The following is a 12,614-nucleotide window of genomic DNA, read 5'->3' as shown; positions in this document are numbered from 1 at the left end:
AGGGGTCAGTTTGACTCATACAACCTGGAAGTTTGTGCCAGAACTTACATCTACATGTTGAGTTGTTCTAATCTTGATTTTATTTTAACCAAACAGTACTGTGCAGTTAATGTACTCCTTTCAACTTTGCTAAGCAATGAGAGGGCCAGAAACGTGTTTTGTTGGTTTTTTATAAAAAATAATAATGTCAGTGCTGTCTAATAAAATTACGTTCCTGTTTCAGTTCCACTAAGACAAACAGTCAAGTTGGAGGAGCCACCAGGATACTATAACTGAGTCTTCCCATTCCCGTCCGTCCCCCCCTTACAAATGAATTAAACATAGGCACAAGACTAGCACTATTTTTTGCCCTTACAAGGAATCAAAAGCTGGTGAAGGATCTACTATGGGCACACAGGCACGATACACTTTCAATTTTTCCAACAACTGTAACCCTTTCTCATTCTTTCCTTTCCCGATTGAATGGACATCATTTTGTTATATTATATATAATGCATGATATGCCCCAAATAGTTAATAACCATATGCTGATAATAACAGACTACCTACTGTCTTCTTACTACGTACAAGTACTTCATAAGGAAATGCCCAGCTGCATTAAGGTCAATGTAAGTGGATGACTGCTAGCTCAGGCACAACATGCATGTCTGGCAGAAGTGCCATGATTCTTTTTTCCACTCTCTGTCCTCAGCCCAAAGGAGGCTGAACTGGCTGCAGGTCTGAATAGGAGACGGGAAGGGAAGAAGTTTGCTGAACTTTGTCTCCTCTGGTCATTTTCCCGTTCAAACTCAGCAACCTGTGTTTTCATCCATGGGGAGAAGACACAGGGAGTCCTGTGAGGTGCGGGGGGGGGGGGGGAAGCAGCCCGGTCTTTTTGTTTTTTGAACCCTAAACTGGCAGAAAGAATCACAGAAATCTGCATGGTGCATAATTTGAGTGTTGTGGCTTTAAGCAAAGATTATATAAATTCAGGGTGTATATAATCGGGAGTGTATGAGCAGTTAGGGGAGGGGGTAGTAGTACCACTGGTGGGGGACACATTGTGCTCCTTCTGGGGTAGTTTGTCCACCTTTGGTCCCCACCCTGCACTCAGCTCTCACTTGTGGCTCCTAGAAACTGCCCATGCGACAGCTGCCACACCCCAGGAACAGCTTTGACTAGCTAATGGATTTCAAACCCTTGGTGAGTTAGGAACTTCCCCTGCATGCAAAGACAGACTCTGGTGGATTGAGTGGATGAGACCAATAGTGGGTCCAATGGTCAAGAAGGAGGTTTCTGCATATGCTGTAGAGCAGGCATGTCAAACCTGCGGCCCTCCAGATGTTTTGGACTACAATTCCCATCTACCCCAACCACTGGTCCTGCTAGCTAGGGATCATGGGAGTTGTAGGCCAAAACATCTGGAGGGCCGCAGGTTTGACATGCCTGCTGTAGAGGGAAGTGAGGGGCAGGTGGAGCTCATCAGCCTGGGAAGGGAGCCTATGTAGGAGAAGGAAAACTCTGGTCCTAAACCTCCGCTACCTTGCGGGGTATCTTCAGCAGGAGAAGAAAAGGCTCAGGAGTAAACCCTACACAAATCTGAAGTAGAGTCCCTAAGGTGGTTGGATGGTGCCTTGTATGCCTCCTTCCAGCAACTTGCAGTCATGTATTGCTCTGCTTTCTCTTGGACCACATCTGCAAGGCCGGGGGGAGGGGAGGTGGTCCTGTCATCTGGGCAGCCAGGGCCTCCATATACACTGCCCAGGCTTGCAACCCAGGGAGGCCATTTCTGTGCTTTCACAGTGGTTTGTCTCTTGAGACAGATGGATGTCAGCCCAGCAGCAACAATATAAATCCATGGAGCATTGGTGAACTTTGTGTCCCACGCCATCTTAAAATCGGAAGAGAAGAGATACAAGTCAGAAGAGAAGATGATCCAGACGTAGATCTATTGAAACATGGAGTATATGAATGTCCTCAACCGCTTTATAAAGGCTAGGAAGGAAGGACAAAAGTAGACGTGTTGAGGGGGCAAATCCTCACTGCAGAGCCTGTCCCAATAAAAGACCAAAATGCAGGCATAATGGTGATATAAATAAAAAATGGTGGCCTTTGTGAAATTCCAGGAGATTCAAGTAGTCGGACCCTGCAAGCAGTTTAGAAAGCAGAGACAGGGAACCTATGGCTCTGCAGATGTTCCTGGACTCTCAGCCAGCATAACTAAAAGTCAATGATGGGAGTTGTAATCCAACAACCCCTGGGGGGGGGGCTATTGGTTCCCCATCCCTGATATAAAGTGAGCAGGAAAGATACTTGACAGTTGGAGGCTGTGTGTCGCCATACAGAACTCATGGACTTTGAGAAACATACTGAAGCAACCTTCCCTAGGCTGGTGGCCTTAAGATGATGTTGAAATACAGCTTCCATCATTGGCAGTTGTGGGTGGAACTGATGGGTACTGGAGTCCAACAACTGACCAGAGGACACCAGGTTAGGGAAGTCTGATGTAAGCAACATTTATGGACAAGGGGTCCTTGTATATAAGAGGATGAAACCTCCAGAGCATTACATGGAACGTGAAGAAAATGGGGAGCCACTCCCATGCCATGTAAAACAGCTTTCTGTCATTGTCTCTCACGATTGTAAACTCCACTGCCTTGCCTGCTTGCTCACACACAGCCAACAGAACTCCACGCAGGCCCTGCAGCTTCAGGGTTTATAAATAAGGTAATGTGAGCCGATTTTGCCGTGCCACGTGGTTCCTCGCAAATGGCAAAATCCCCCATAACAACAGCTGTCAGCAAGCGCTGTTTCCCTCCTGTCTGACAAGGAAGCCAACTGGAACTCCTCCTGAGAAAGAGACCTTTGGCCTCTCCTGCCTTTCCCTGACAGCTGCACGAAAAGCATCAGAACACTCTCCCTTTTATGTGATATTGGGGCCACGGGAGGGGGGAATATAAGAGAGAGAAAAGATTGCCAATGGAAACTCTAGCCTGCGCCAGGTTGCAGTTGAGAGACCCTCAGACAGCCATATTGATTACATTTCCCCTGGTTATGGGAAGATATTAAAAGCTTGTGAGGGAAGAAGTTCACAAGCGTCCCGCAGGTCGGCTCCAACACTGTACAGAACGTCTGTTCCCTTGATACTGTACAGCTCCTGCAGCTGTTGACTGGGTAACTCCTATTAACCAGGACTGTCTGAAGTTTCTTGGTGGTCTGCTTTAATCTGATGGGACTCGAGGCTCACTGTGGTCTAGACTAGAGTCATAATTTTCTGAGGTGTGCACTCGCCTGTGTATTGTGCCCATTCTAGTATTCTACCCAAGACCTTGCACCATGAACATCGTACACGACACAATCCTTGAGTGAAGCATTTCCCACAATCCTTGAGTGAAGCATTTCCTTTCCCCCCTACTAGTTCTCAAGGGACAGCTGGCGATAGCGCCTGCCCTAACATTAGGTAAAATGAGGCAGCTGCCTCAGGCAGCAGGTGTGTGGGGAAATGGGGGCAGCAGCAGCCCCCCTAGCCATCCTCCGGAGCTCCCTCGCTGCTTCTTTCTGTCAGAAGCTAGAATTTAGTACACCATGTGTCCTGCCACACATGCCGTGTGGCCCTCGGGTACAGTGGAGAATGTCTGTTCACCAGGACTGAGGAAAGATTCAGCTGCCAGCCAGGTTGTATTCTGTACTTGGAATGGGGAGAGGCACGATCTTGGGCTTCACTTCAGGAAGCAAAGTATCTTGGGCAGTGACACAATGAAGGGAAGGTGGAAGGGTATTGCTGCACAGAATTTAGGACAGAAGTAAGTAGCAATTCCAGACGTCACTTTTACCTGAGCACAGCTCTCCTCTTAATTGGTCAAACTACAGCCAATTCACACGAACACCCCAAAAAGGTGCGACTTCACAGTCGTGAACCGAAGCAGCCATCTGTCTGCTTCACTACAGGGCCAAGAAAAGTCTGTTATAAGGATTTTAAGAATTTCCCCCTCTAACCTCATCCCACGTAGAAAATTGAACTGGCTGGAATCGGAGATGGGCTGCTGTAACACCCTTTAAATTTGCCACATGCTCAAGTCCAATTTTGGGGGTCACAAAAATCAAGCCTGAAATTGATGGGAATCACAATTTGAGATGGAATCTAATACAGTAACTCACGCTAAAAGAAGGGCTAAGCACTGCTGAAATAAATGGAGCTTATACTGGAGGAATTACTTGTGAGTCACAGCTATAGTTTTTGGCAGAGTCTGGGTCAGACAGTTGGCAGAAGCCTTGCAAGAGGGGAGTCAGTACTGACAATGTTGTGCAGAATGAGAGACAAACGAGGAAGAGGGAGCAATGTGAAAGCACAAGCTTGGCTGCAAATTCCATCTAATCTCAACTCACAGACCGTCTTGATCGATTTCGGCTGGGGGGCCCCCTATTTAATATTTTGAAAGCATCATTAATTGCTGTCTCACTGCCTTCGTGGCTTTCCCTGAAATAATAATAAAGGGCTTTTCCCTTGCCTGATGTTATTTCCATAAAATGATTTTGCATTGTTGGGGAAGGAACGTGCCTAATTAGCCTGACAGAAGTATTTAATGAGGCACCATCAGATTCCTGCATCTTGGTTAGGATTTGTAAATGCAAAGCACACGACACAATAGCACCATTACCTCTCACCCCACCCCGTTAATTACAGCACATCCCCCCACCCCCCCCCGGCTTATTTCACGCAGTTTATGTGAGGAATAATAAATGAATCTCAGGCCTCCGGGTGTATTAGAATCCCCCCATTTTTGCTGCCACTGGAACAAATGATAAAAAGAGCTTTAATGTCCCTTTAATATTGATGGTGCCCACCCAAACAAAATTCTAGGGTCGCAGGATTACAGGGGCCCAGAAAAAACATAATGAACCTCTCCCAAAACTGACACCCCCTGCCACACAATAGCTGCCTTCAAATGAACACATATAATCCCAAGCACAGTGTGCCACAATCAGACTGCAAGAGTGAACAAGGCACACTTCACAGAGGTGCATGCACACCAAATGATGCATAAGCAGATAGAGTCAGGAATTGCTAAACATTTTCTCCGCATGCAATCTGGTTGCGTGAATGGGTTCAGCATACTCTGGATGAAGGGATCATCCAGAGGACTTTTTGCCCCTTTTCTATCACACCAGGGTCATTTCATGGTTTATAGTGCCGTAGTATAAAGACCAAAGTTCAAATCCCCACTCACTTGGTGGCCTTGAGCCAGTTATTACCTCTCATCCTAGCCCACTTCACAGGGTTATGCATGACACCTTAACCTCCTTGGATCAAGATGGGATAGATATTGATAAAAGGTGGGGTATACATTTATATAAATGCCAGGAGTAATCCATCCATGTGGCCTGGAATTGTCCTAGCACAGTGACTGTGACATCACCAGCTTTCTGTCCTGTCAACTCTGCAGTTGGAGGAACACGATATTAATCAATCAGCCCGGGGCCATCTATTTATCCTGAGGCAGGCGGCAGAAGGTGGGGGGAGCACTGGATTTGAATTCAGTCTCCGGGAGCTTCTAATGAAATACTACTCTTTTACGTGATCCGTGTGGGAAGTACGTTCGCAACCCGCAGCACCACGTCTGTGCATGCGCGGGTTGCAATTTGGCGCTTCTGTGCATGCTCAAAGCACGATTTAACACTTCTGCACATGCACGAGTGCCGAAACCTGGAAGTAACCCGTTCGGGTACTTCCGGGTTCAGCACGGGACACAATCTGAAAAAATGCAACCTGAAGCGTCTATAACCCGAGGTATGACTGTACTATCTCTTTTCATCAAAATTCACCCCTTCTAGACTGTCATTTCTTGTCATCATATTCCACCCTTCAGAAATCCAGAGCCAGCTGCTGTGGTTTTGACTCGTCAATTGACTTTTAGGATGGACCAGTCATTGGTAGGCACATATCTTTCCAGTTCTTATCTTATTTCTCCTCACAACAGCTGTGCAAGGTAACGTAGACTTAGAGATAGTGATTTACCCAACCTTGGATGCACCAGTGGAGATTTGTACCTGGGTTTACCATATCTGAACCTAACACTGTAAGCTAAAGTGCATGCCAGAAGTAAATATTTCTTCTCCTTTCTTCAGCTGTATCAGCCATGGAGAAACATCAGTGCTGGGAGTTGCCTTGGAAGCAGTCCTATTATAGTAACTATATGGGCAGCTTCTGTAGGCCTTCCCTCTGGATTACGCCTCAAGGATCAACAGCTCTGCTGTGACTCAGTCTCAAGATAGCAAGAAGGAGGCTTTGCAGCTGGCGACTAGAACGTCGATAGTCAGGTTCCCCAGATACATAAAGCCCTAGGAATTTTTTTGCAGGGGGCAGAGAGAAGAGCGCTGCCGTTTTACTTGTGCAAAATGGAGATTCTGTGTGACAATGATAAATATAGTGCTTCACAGATATTGCCAAATAGAGGCAATGTATGGCCCATGAGCCACCTCTCATTAATTTAATTTATATCTCCTTGTAGGATTGCCAGCTGGCCATAGTTTTACAAGCCCATCATTTTACTCTCATAACCTCTCGCCAGAATTAGAAGATGCGAATCAGAATAAATGCCATCTAAGCCATTTCTGCTGTTCATGATGAAACGTTGCATCTTCTGTCATAGAACACATGTGAGCATGAAGATGCCAGGCAGGAGTGGTGGCTGCATTTGCAGTGAATTTTGCACACCGGAGTAATGCAGTGCAACTACAGCTGCGACACTATTTGATTTGGTTTCAAATGGAAACAAAAGCTCCAGCAAATATATGTTGAACATTGCTCTGCTCCAGGAAGAGACAACATGCTGAATTATAGGCAAAGTGATGTGAGGGTGATGGAGGAATCAGTCATATAAAACTTTATATATTTCATTTCAGTGAAAACTGTGATGCTCTTTTATATATAAAAGAGCACCACACGTTGCAATAGCTGCTGTTGCGTGAGTCTGCTAAGCCCATGTTACTGGGGGCCAGAGCGTAAGTGATGCATGTGGGTTATAATGGGGTTGATAATATAGATTGAACTCACAGAAATGCCTCATCGGTATGCGACTTATTTTAAGGGAAGAAAGAGCAAACAAGAAATATCTACTTCTCTCCATTCAAATGCATGATACTAATATGGATTTATAATTTTTCATTTGTCTAATGGAGATATTGCCCTAACTATGGGTTTTGGAGGAAAGTGATTCCCATTGCTCCCTCGGCTCACCCCAAGAAGCTCCTCAACTTACAATTTTGTAGGCTTAATCCACTCTGAAAAGTCTCCCATGCCTGCAAATTTCAGCTACTTCTAGCAAAAGGGGAAAAGCTATAACTGTTTTATTCCCAATAAGAGTGAATGTGGGGTGTGGGGTGGGAACAAGGTTTAATTTTATACAAAGTGGCTCAGAAACCAAATCACACAGATCAAAGTGGACAGAAACAGATCAGACCCCCCACCCCACCCCCAAAAATACCAGCTACAAGGCAAATCTTGGAACCTGTCCACAAATCCTGGAACCTAGCTCTTCCACAGCTGGAGGCATTTCAAACTGAGAAGTGGGGAAGAAATGAAATATGCTTATTACCACATTACATTTCTTCCCAGCCTAGCTACTTAACTGCACAGTGCTGGCCATTGAATTGAACTGCACAATGTGCCTGGGAGACTTGTGAATGTGAATGGCTTCTCTTAGCAATTGCAATGTGGGCATGATAGAGCTAATCAGAAAAAGAGAGGGCAGCTCTGCTTTTCTGCTTCACTCAAGTATAGGGGGAATGGAGGAGGCAGGTGGGTTCAGCTGGCATATCTGATGTTCCACACACAAGGTCTGAGAGAATGTGTTTCTTACAGGGCATGTTGGACACAAAAGTCTCTTTATTTTCCATACTGATCCCAATGACGCTAGAGGCTCCTCCAATATCCAGAATCTGATGTTAAGACAGATGGTCTCCTGAAGACTTGGGATTATAACATTAAAAAAAAAAATAGTAACCTGCAAATCAATTTCACACAAAATTCTTTTTCTTGCACTGTAATGGAACTCCTCAAGCAAACTCTGGCTGAAGGAAAGGGGAAATTGTGCTTATTCCTGCTTGTTCAATTTTTATGGGTAACATTGTGAGACAATGGAAGCCTCATTCAATCAGACCTTTTTATCTTTTTTTCAAGTCAATAAAATGCATTAATTACCAGCCTGGCATGGCTTCTTGCTTTTCCTTCACAGGTCACACAAGGCCAGCACTTTGCTTTTACGCAATGCTGCATTGACTTTAATGGTTAGTCGGAGGCACTTAAGCAAACTGAGAGGTCTTCTCAGGTGACACAGTGCCCTCTTGGGGATTTCCCCTTGAGTCAAAGGCTAGCAAAATGTGAACTTAAAAGGCTTGGCAGTTCTGTCCTGATTTGCCTTTTTGCCTTATTAACTCTGACACCTTCCCATTTACTCTCAGGGCAGATGATCAACATCTGGATCGGAAGGAGCTATATTCTGTTACAGAGGCAATGGCAGAACTGGTCATCAGCAACAGTGAACAAGGGAGGACAAAAACTCACCCAATTCGACAGGCGCAGGTGGGTTTAATGGTAAAATGTCATTTCTGGCAAAACAAAACGATAGGGTTGCTGAGGGCTGGCTGAATGCAGCTGCCACAGTACTGTCTAGTACCTCCATACCCCTCAACCGGGGCACCCTGTTTCTTCATGCAAGAGCATGGGGGTTATTTTGGGTGCCGCAATCCCACACTGAAAAAGCACCTGGGGGGGGGCTGCAAGTGCAGTGCCCCAAAGTGCGCATTTTTGGGCACCGTGCTCTCACATGAGAGCACAGCCTGCCCGCCCCCCCCAAAAAGTGCTTCTTGCTTGCCTCTGGATGGAAGATAGAGAGGGGTGTGCAAGTATGTGTGTACAAACAGCAGTGTCTGTATTAGCAGGCAATATTACTTTATTACTTATTTAATTAACTGATAGACTACTTTTTTTAAAAAAAACAAGCTGCTTGTGAAGTAAAAAAAGCATATAAATAAAATACACACTGCCGACATCACAGTAAAAATCCAGAAACCAAAATTCTGAGTAGTGCAATCGAACCATTAAGATATTTGAATGAAGAAACAAGTTTTTTAAATAGCATCTAAAACATGTCACTCCTGCCAACCTAGCAGTTTGAAAGCACGTCAAAGTGCAAGTAGATAAATAGGTACCGCTACAGCAGGAAGGTTAACGGCGTTTCCGTGTGCTGCTCTGGTTCGCCAGAAGCGGCTTTGTCATGCTGGCCACACGACCCGGAAGCTGTACGCCGGCTCCCTCGGCCAATAGAGCGAGATGAGTGTCGCAACCCCAGAGTCAGTTATGACTGGACCTAATGGTCAGGGGTCCCTTTACCTTACCTTTAAAACATGTCACAGTTGATGCCTCTTGGACTGCACAGGAGAGGGTGTTCATGGTGCCACTGTGGGCAAAATCCAGGATTGCCTGCACTACATTAAACTCATTTTTAAGAAGCCAGCAATTTGCAAGATGGAGATTTTTAATGCTTCTGTGGCTTTTTACTTCTTTCGGCTGAGGTTGCTCCATTATCTCCATCGGCATCTGCACAGACACAGGGACACTAAAAGGTTTCGTTTCATTTCTTTTATTTATTTATTCTTCTTTGAGTTCTTGCTCTGGAGCAAGCTCATGCTCATGAGTTCTCAGATGTCTTTTTAGGATCAGTAAAGCACAGCCCATCCCCTCTGGCACGCCATGTACTATTCCCTCCTTTTTATTTTTTACTTTATGCATTAGCGGAGAATGGATTCATGCACTACACCAGACTGAGCAATTCCATTAATTTGCTTTGCATGCTCTCTGGCATATAAAGAAGTAGGACTTCATCAGAGTTTAACTCTTGCCATAGCAAGTTCCTTGCTTCTTTTCACTGCTCTCCATCCTACATTCCAATTGGCTTCTGCTTATATGGTTGGAATGCCAGCAGTCTCATTCAGCAGCAATGCTTGTAGCAATACTTTTAAAAAAATCCATTCTGGGTCATGCCATAGTATTATTATTATTATTATTATTATTATTATTATTATTAGCATTTCAAACCAGAAGGAGACCAGGGCATCAAATAACAAAAAACAATGCAACTAAAAATTAGATGTTTTAACTATATTTATATTTTATTTAAAAACCTAAAATACTAAATACATCGTAAAAAATAGACACATAACCTCATGGCTAATAATTTCAAGGTTGCCAGGAACATTGTCATTCAGCCACTAAATGCCTGGGTGAACAGGAATGCTCAATTTCTCCCCCCCCCCATGTTAATAATGAGACACATCCCATCAGGGAGCATTCCATAATCAGAGAACCACCACCAAGTAGGCCCTGTCACGGGTCACCACCACCAACCAGGCAGCACCCAGCGGTGGTACCACCAATAGAGGGTCCCCTGCTGATCATGGAGCCCAAAATAGCTGATATTGAGGGATTTGCGCCTTAAGGTGCTTGGATTGAAAGTCATTTTGGTCTTTATATGCTACTACTAATGCCTTGAACTGAGTCTATGAGAGAGGTCCCCATAACCTAGTAGTTATTATGGTGAAGGGGCAAAAAAAGAGGTACAGGAGGAAAGAAAGGATTCACACTAAGGAAGAAACTTCTTAGAGCCTTAATGCTTAGGATCTCCAAAGTCTGCTCTTAGGAATCATAGGATTAATAGGATTGTTAAGTTGGAAGGTTCCCCCTAAAGGCCATCTAGTCCAACCCCCTGCAATGCAGGAACCACAGCTAAAGAATCTCTGACAGGTGACTACCCAGCATCTGGTTAAAAACCATCAAGAAAGGAGAGTCCCCCCACCTTCCAAGGGAGTCCTTGTCAAATGGCTCTTGCCCTCAGAAAGTTCTTCCTAATAAAAGTTCTTCTTTTCTTGCCATTTGAATCCACTGGTTTGAGTTCTAGCTTCCAGAGCAGGCGAAAACAAGCTTGCTCCCTCTTCTATGTGAGAAGCCCTTCAGCTATCTGAAAATGGCCGTCATGTCTCCTCTGAGTCTCCTCTTCTCCAACTCGCTCAACCATTACTCATAAGGCTTGGTTTTCAGGCCCTTGATCATCTTGGCTTCCCTCTTCTGCACACCTTCCATCTCTTTGAGTGAAGCAGACTGGAAACAGCTGAGGTAAAGGAGATTGTGAAAGAAGAGAAATCCATTGCCACTAGATGTGGTAAATGCTAGCTTGCATGACTTTTAAAAAGGAAGTAGACAGCTAAATGTTAAAACACAAATTTACCTTTGTGGGGAGGGAGGTTGTCTTGATGCTCTGCTTGTATGTTTCCCAAAGCATCTGTCTGTCCACTGTTGGAAATATAATGCTGGTCTAAATGTATCCTTGGTGTGATCTAGCAAAGCTCTTTTTACATTCCTAGAAGTAGTTGTTTCCAAAGGCAATGTTATGACTTATAAAACCTGAATGCATTGGGCAGGAGGGCGGGCAGCCTGGTAGTCATCATGCAAGGTTTGTGTACGGCTGAGTTTTCCTTTAGTAGCATGTAGGGCAAGGACTGCTTCCCCTTGCTTCCAACCCAATAATTCCTTACGCTGCTTCGAGCTGCAGATGACAGCTTGTGCCAGCTAACATGTTTGCTCCCAAGGAACAAGATTGTAATGGGCTGTACATTCTGCCAGCGTAACATTCCATGTCTTTGTCCATAGAGTTTTCTTGGCAGGGATACTGGAGTGGCTTGCCAGTTCCTTCTCCAGGTGGATCACGTTTAGTCAAAACTCTTGATGGCAGAAAGTGAGGAGGAATTAAAGAACCTTTTAATGAGGGTGAAAGAGGAGAGCGCAAAATATGGTCTGAAGCTCAACATCAAAAAAACCAAGATCATGGCCACTGGTCCCATCACCTCCTGGCAAATAGAAGGGGAAGAAATGGAGGCAGTGAGAGATTTTACTTTCTTGGGCTCCTTGATCACTGCAGATGGTGACAGCAGTCACGAAATTAAAAGACGCCTGCTTCTTGGGAGAAAAGCAATGACAAACCTAGACAGCATCTTAAAAAGCAGAGACATCACCTTGCCGACAAAGGTCCGTATAGTTAAAGCTATGGTTTTCCCAGTAGTGATGTATGGAAGTGAGAGCTGGACCATAAAGAAGGCTGATCGCCGAAGAATTGATGCTTTTGAATTATGGTGCTGGAGGAGACTCTTGAGAGTCCCATGGACTGCAAGAAGATCAAACCTATCCATTCTTAAGGAAATCAGCCCTGAGTGCTCCCTGGAAGGACAGATCGTGAAGCTGAGGCTCCAATACCTTGGCCACCTCATGAGAAGAGAAGAATCCTTGGAAAAGACCCTGATGTTGGGAAAGATTGAGGGCACTAGGAGAAGGGGACGACAGAGGACAAGATGGTTGGACAGTGTTCTCGAAGCTACGAACATGAGTTTGACCAAACTACGGGAGGCAGTGCAAGACAGGAGTGCCTGGCGTGCTATGGTCCATGGGGTCACGAAGAGTCGGACACGACTAAACGACTAAACAACAACAACAACAACAACATTCCATGTAAAGCTGCACATCAGTGTGCTTTGATCACTAAAGCAGAAAAACCACCGAGCCTCGGCAGAAAAGGGAGTTCAAAATA

Source organism: Zootoca vivipara, chromosome 7, assembly GCF_963506605.1.
Source record: "Zootoca vivipara chromosome 7, rZooViv1.1, whole genome shotgun sequence".
NCBI classification, from domain to species: Eukaryota; Metazoa; Chordata; class Lepidosauria; order Squamata; family Lacertidae; genus Zootoca; species Zootoca vivipara.
This window is presented reverse-complemented; position numbering follows the sequence as displayed.